We start from the raw sequence: 7099 nt of genomic DNA on the forward strand, positions 1-7099 counted from the left end.
CTGTGTCTGTGTTAATTGGTTTCCCTTTTCTTTGTTGAAGAGGGTCTGTGCAATCCTTCTGCCTAGTCCGCCATCTTGCCCCGCCTCCCTTTTTTTTTTTTTTTAATGGATTTTTAAAGCTACTGTGTTTTAAATGTTTTATCATAAAAAAGCATGCACATTTCACATTTAATTCCATAGTGTGTTGTTTTAGGCTGGATTCTCTAGAGAAGCAAAACTAGTAAAGCTTATTTTAGAGAGAGAAAAAAAAATTATCTTAGGAAAATGGCTCACACACTCATAGAAGCTGACAAGTCCCAAGTTCCTGGATCAAACATCAAACTGGAAGCTTTCCCCGACTCATGCAGCTGCAGGGGCTGATGAGCTCAAGGTTGGCAGTCAGTGTACCAGCTGTTGACTCCGATGGATGACGAATCCAAGATCACCAGGCCAAATGGTGAATTGTCTACTCACAGACAGTTGTAGACAGCACAACAGGATCCAGATCCACAGAAGAGTCTGTCATTTTCCCAGGATGTCCATATATATATTGGAAGCAGGCCAAACCCCTAGAGAAACTTCCTTTCAACATGTTGGCTGCTCAAAACATATACATTTGATATCCTCATGAGAATAATCACATCACAACTGCTTAAACCACTCAGAATCGTGGCCCAGCCAAGTTGACACACAACACCAACTATCACAAATACTTTACATTATTACCAGATATTTATTTAAGCTACCAGTTGAATTTTACTTTCCTCCAGGAATCACTGAGTGACGTTGGCCCTGCAGGAAGATGTTCACTATGTGCTGAGGCATCTGGAGCTCCCTAACAATGCTGCTTGAGTGTTGTTGTTAGGTGCTGTTGAGTCAATTTTCAACTTAACAGTGATCCCATGTGACAGAGTACAATTGTCCCATTGAGTTTTCTAGGCTATAATTTTAATGGAAGCAAATCATCAGGTCTTCCTTCCATGCAGCCACTGGTGGGTTTAAAGCACTGGCTAAGCACCCTGCAGTGTGGGTGGCTGCCACTATTACAGTAGCATTCTGACAGAACATTTGGAAAGCAACTCTGAAGAGGTAATAGCTTTTATTTTGTCAGCAAATAGTGTTTCTTTCTGGAAAACAGTTAAATCATATAATCTTGATACTTAAGAAAAGAGACAAAATTCTTAGAATTCTAACTAACTAGACAGAATTCTAACTCAGTCACTTTTTGTATATAGGACCTTAAACTGAGGAAGGTCCAAAAGAGTAATATTCTTGCCCGAAGTCCTATAGCTAGTTAGTTGGGGAACTAGAATGAGAAGCCTGGTCTCCTGACTCACAGTTTAGTATTCTGACTGTTCAACATCATTTTGTCTTTTTTGTCCAATTTTAAACCATAACACAAAAATAAATATAATTTATGTAGGTGGTGTTTCAGATAAAATTTTATAGAATATGGCTTGAAAGGGAAAAACTGACTGAATACCAGCCTTGAGCCCATTAATTCACAGGAGGCAGGAGAGGAAATAGGAGTAATAATACTATCACTTTTAGTTTGTACATAAGTAAGAAAGACTTATAGGCACTTGTAAACACTCAGTTATAAAAAAGGCAGTCATTAACTTAACATCTCATAAGAGTCAGCCTATTTTATTCTCATTACATTCTAACATTTACATATCAAGAGTTCAAAAATGGGTACAAGGATTAAGCATAATTATATTATCCAGGAGTAGTCAAATTACACAATAGATTATGTAGCTAATCACTTGGATCTTCTAAATGTCATGCTGAATATAGCTTATCCCTCTCACAGTGAGTCAGAATCAAGAGTGTGTTCATTCACTATTTCCAGTAAGCAGCTTCCCACCAGCAGGTGTTGTGACTGGTGAGAAAGGGTATGCCGGAATATGCACTCATTGCAGATCTGAGAAATGTACTGCTTTGGTCCTTGCATCAGGCTGTACGTGAGGTCACAGACAACTAAGAGTTCTGGCAGCACTCACAGCCACATCCAAGCTTCCAAGAGGCTCTCGATCCCCTATGAATCTGGGACTATTGCTCCCTTACACCAAGCCAAGAACAGGTGCATGGAAAGCCCTGCAGTCCAGCAGCTGAAGCATGTGTGTCAGCCCTGTCATTTTCTATGTGATACTGAGCACCCCACCTCCCAGGATCAAAGTCCCTCATCTGCAAAATTAGGCAGTTAGACTGGTTGACCTTTGAAAAATTATTTTGTCTTTAAAATGCTATGACTCTAAGTTTAAGGTTTAAGATGACAACCTGGTTTAAGATGTCAAATACATGGGAGTCAAGAAGCAGTATATAAAGACAAGAGCTCAGGCCTTAAAGATAGATAGATATAACTGTTTTTGATTCCTTGGTGACATTGGGGAAGTTACTTAACCTTTGTCTGCCTTCTCTACCTTATCCTTAAAATGGAAATGATAGCAATGGTACCTGTCTCATAAGGCTTTTGGGATGACAAAATGACATTGTGATGCAAAGTATTTATCAGAAGATTTAATAAGCATTTTTAGTAGAAAATAATACTGTTATTTTTCTTAGTCATATTTTATTCTAATAATGTATACTTCCCTTTAAAAATAAATAAAATTTAAGAACGTTTTAATAACATTATAAACTATATGGATTAAAATTTTGTTAAAAGACTGTAACTAATTGACCCTGAAGTAAACTTAAATGAAACGAAAAAAAAAGTTATTTAAATGATTGAATGTTAGGCATGATAGAAAAGAAATGGAATGCAGCGGGGAAGGATATAGAGGTAGTGAAAAAAATCTGACGTATTTTTTCACCTTAGCTTTATTGTTATCTGTAATCTTTCATGGATTTTTTTAAAGATCTTAATTTGGAGATGAAATCATCTATAGAAACTTATCCAAGTTAATGGCTACATTATTAGGGAAAAGATCAGGATTATTGTTGTTTCTGTTTGTACTTATGTAGAAATAAATAGTAAATGTATTCATCTTTATCTACCCTGCTCTCTGGTAAGTTCTGCCATTATTCTTGCAAGCACTGTTTTGGTGTGAACCAAGGACTTACAAGGTTAATAATTTTGTAAATATATACCATGGCAGTTCAGTTTGTGTGTCAACTTGGCTGGGCCTGGTTGAGTGGCTGGGCAGCTGGATGTAGTATTATTCCCCGTGATGAGACTGGTAATCAACTCCATGGAGGACTCTACTGTGAGCAGCTGAGAATCTGCCTTGGGAAATGTGGTCTGCTTCCTGTATGTAAGCAGAAGCCTTGGAGAATGGTCTCTAGCTTATGGCATGCTTGGACCCTGCATATAGCCATGTCGTTGTTCAGTAGCCTACCATGCTCTGCCGACCTTGGGACTTAAAATGGACTTGAATTAATGCCATGTGGTTTGGTAACATCAGGACTATGCCTTTTTATTTGTCAGCTTTGGGCTTGCAGCCTCAGCAGTCAGCAGCTATCTGAGTGAAGGAAAGCCTCTAGCTTCAGTGGGCCAGAAGCTGGAGGCAGAGCTGAAGTACAAGGCTGAGGGGCTTTCACCCAGCCCCTAGAGCCTGGCACTTTGAACTTGTACCTAAAGCCTCCAAACTGTGAGAGAATGAACTCCTGCTTGTTCAAGCCATCCCATTTGTGGTATGTTCTTGTCAGAACGGTACTAGGTAACCAGAACAGATACTCAGATTTTTTTACTTATGTAGAATATTGGTATGAAACTATCACTGTGTAATAATGGTTTGATAAATTAAATGAAGGAATTTGTTTAAGGGGATGTATTTACACAGTTATAACCTATTTGTAAGGAGCTCTGGTGGTGTGGTGCCTAAGGCATTTGACTGCTAACCGGAAGATTGGCAGTTCAAACCCACCAGCCACTCCGCAGAAGGAAGACGAGGCAATCTACTTCTATAAAGATTTACTGCCTCGGAAACCCAATGGGGGTCACCATGAGTATGAGTGAACTTATTTGTGAAATATTGTAGCGAAAGTTGGCAATTCTGTTTGTGAGTTGAGGTCTTGGAGAATTAACTACTCAATTCTCAAAAAAAAAAAAAAAAAAAGTCAATCTGTTTCTAGCAGATATATGGGATAAAGAGGGATGTGGGATAGACAAGATTTTTATGATCATCTCTGAATATGTCTTTCCTTTATGTCCCACATCTACTCCCCATCACCAGCTTTTCTTACATCACTGTTGTATGTGACAAGAGAGGAAGCAGTTTGTCACCGCATACAAACTTACCAGTTTCTGAGGTGAACAACTCAATCCAGAAATGTCTTGCCTCCGTTAAAAGCTGCCTTTTACTACCTTATAATTTCCGGTTAGGGTAAAATAAGAATATTATATATAAAATTAGCAATACTCCCTAATTTTTTTATATATTCCTTTTTTAGGAGGCCAGTTGTAAGAACTCTCTACCCAGCATTCTAACAAAAGGCTTAGAAAGAGACATGCAAAAACCATCTCCAAGAACTAAGGTAAGTTATTTAAAGTGCATCTGCTCATTAGGATACTCTGAAACCCTTAGCATGGCTCTTCATGCTTTTCTGTTGCTTGCATTTCCCTAAGCACTTTTTTTTTTCCTTTAATTTCATAGTGTAAAAGACACTTCTACTTTAGTAAATTCAACCCAAGGTTAATACTCACCGACAAATTATCTGAATTCTTTTGTTATTTAACTCACATAGTGGCATTTTTTTAAAAGTAGGTGTTATTCCTTCAGTTAGAATTTTTTCCAGCCTGACATAAGAAATAGTCATGTGTAGGAGATCTTTCCTAGGTTACTTCTAAGCATAACAGAAATGACTATAATACATTTTCCCCCTAGAAGTAAAATAAAATATCCAACTGTAATTTTTTCTGAAATTGAAATTACTTTATTTATTTTCCATAATTATAAATCAAATAATTTGATCAATGCAAAGTATTTTAGTGAGAATATAAGAACATATATGACAGAATAATGGGTTTTAGGATTCCAGAAAGTACATAATTGTTTTGCCAGTGACAAAAAAGACTCCCTTGACACAAAATATGTATGAGAATGTTTCCAAGGCAGTATCACTACGAAAGTAGATTGCCCAGTCTTCCTTCCAAAGAGTGGCTGGTGGGTTTGAACTACCAGCCTTCTGGTTAGCAGTCAAATACCTGGTCACTATGCCACCAGAGCTCCTATATTAATGTTATAGCTTCCTATTTCCCAAATCTTTAACCTTCTCTTTTGAGTTGAACTTCTTCTACTGACCACTATGAATTTTATAGAGCTACTTTTTCCCCTACAATTTTAAAAGAAAATATTCTCTAGACTTTTCTTTAATCCATTGGAAGCAAATTTTGAAAGAATTCTACTCTCTGATTTTGTCAGTTATAAATATAATTGTGGGTTTATTTTCGAGGTAAATCAAATGAAGTATCTAATTATTACTTGTGTTTTATTTATGACAATAGTTCAAGGTTTATTTTTAAGAGAAATAAATATGTCTTTATTCTACTTTGATTATTTTCTGAAAAGTTGCTTCAACTATATATCATGCTTTCCTTTCCTGATAAAACTACTTTATAACTTTTTAACTGAAGTATTTGTGTGTGTAGACTTACACGTAATTAATTTAAATGTATAGTAGAAATTTTGTTTACCTTTAGTAAAAAGTCAATGTGAAAACAATAGTCCTCAAACAAGTTTATTGGATAAAAAATGTAAGATTTAGGGAATACTTAAGTTGTTGTTGTTGTTGTTATGTGCTGTCGAGTCAGACCCAACTCATAGCGACCTCCTTGGGTTTCCAAGGCAGTATCACTAAGGAAGTAGATTGCCCCATTTTCCTTTCGAGGAGTGGCTGGTGGGTTTGAACTGCCAGCCTTCTGGTTAGTAGTCAAGTGCCTTAGGCACTAAGCTACCAGAGCTCCTACTTCTTAAGTACCATTTGCTTATTTCCTCCATTTATATTGGTGTATCTATTTTTAGGTGAAGACACCCTAGGTGAATCACTTCCTAAATGAAAGATAATTTTAAAATCTGTCATTAAAATTGTTTGAAGAAATTCTAATACTCTTATAAAATTAATCCCATTTGAAACATATCATGCATATACAAAGCCAATAAATAATGTGCCTTTATTGTCTTCTGTCCCCCTAGCTATATGGTTCATGGCCAAGTTAATTCAATACAGAAATTATTTTATTGGCTAAACCAAGATTTGTGACTTTAGCTTTTTGTGACCTTTACATGAGCGAGTTTAAGCTTACATGAGCCAACTAAGCTCTAGTTAGTATAGGGATGATTACCATCTTTATCATTTCAAATCCCAGAAATGAGACAGAGCATGTAAGCCACAAGTGATTATTAAGACACAAGTCTATCACCAAGATTTTATCTTAAGATCTTTTTCCTCCAGCTGGTCTTTGAATGCTAAAGCTGAGAATATCTATAAAATATGGTTGGTGTGTCCTTTCTAGAGTGACTTAGTGAGCTGTGAGAATGATGTGTATCCTTGATATTAATGTCACTCCATTTGGCCTCCATAGCTGTCTTTCTCAGACGTCTCTAGTTACTGCTGTATTTGCCTTGGACGGCTAAGTATTTCTGATCCCCACATGAACTAGATAGAGGTGGGTATAGTATTCAGAAATGGCATAAGTCCATTGGCTCTAGAGATGTCTAGTCTAAGCCTTCTGACCCCATCTGTGTTCTTTCTTTCTGCCAGCTGTTTTCTCTACTCTTGGGCAATGGGAAAGATTATATTTCTCTTCCCTAAGTAGGAAAGCCACTTCTTGATTCACACCCAAACTAAAATTAAACTAAAATAAAATAAAAGATGCCTCCATTACACAGTGTCAGAACACTTCCTGGATCAGTAATGCCCCCAGCTCAAGGACACACTCATATACTTATTTCATGCCTAATACTGTATAGATCATATATGCAAATAATAATTGGAATAGGTGACACAGAAGAAGAGAACAACAAATTGACTTTTTAGATAAGGAGGTGGAGAATGTAGAAAGCTTTTAAATTTTGCTTTGAATATATGTACATCATAATCCATTTAAAATGAATTCTGTGTAAAGGGTTGTTGTTGTTATGTGCCATCGAGTCAGACCTGACTCATAGCGACCCAT

This window comes from Orycteropus afer, unplaced genomic scaffold (genome assembly GCF_000298275.1).
Source record: "Orycteropus afer afer isolate SDZICR_OR568_19922 unplaced genomic scaffold, OryAfe1.0 scaffold00309, whole genome shotgun sequence".
NCBI lineage: Eukaryota > Metazoa > Chordata > Mammalia > Tubulidentata > Orycteropodidae > Orycteropus > Orycteropus afer.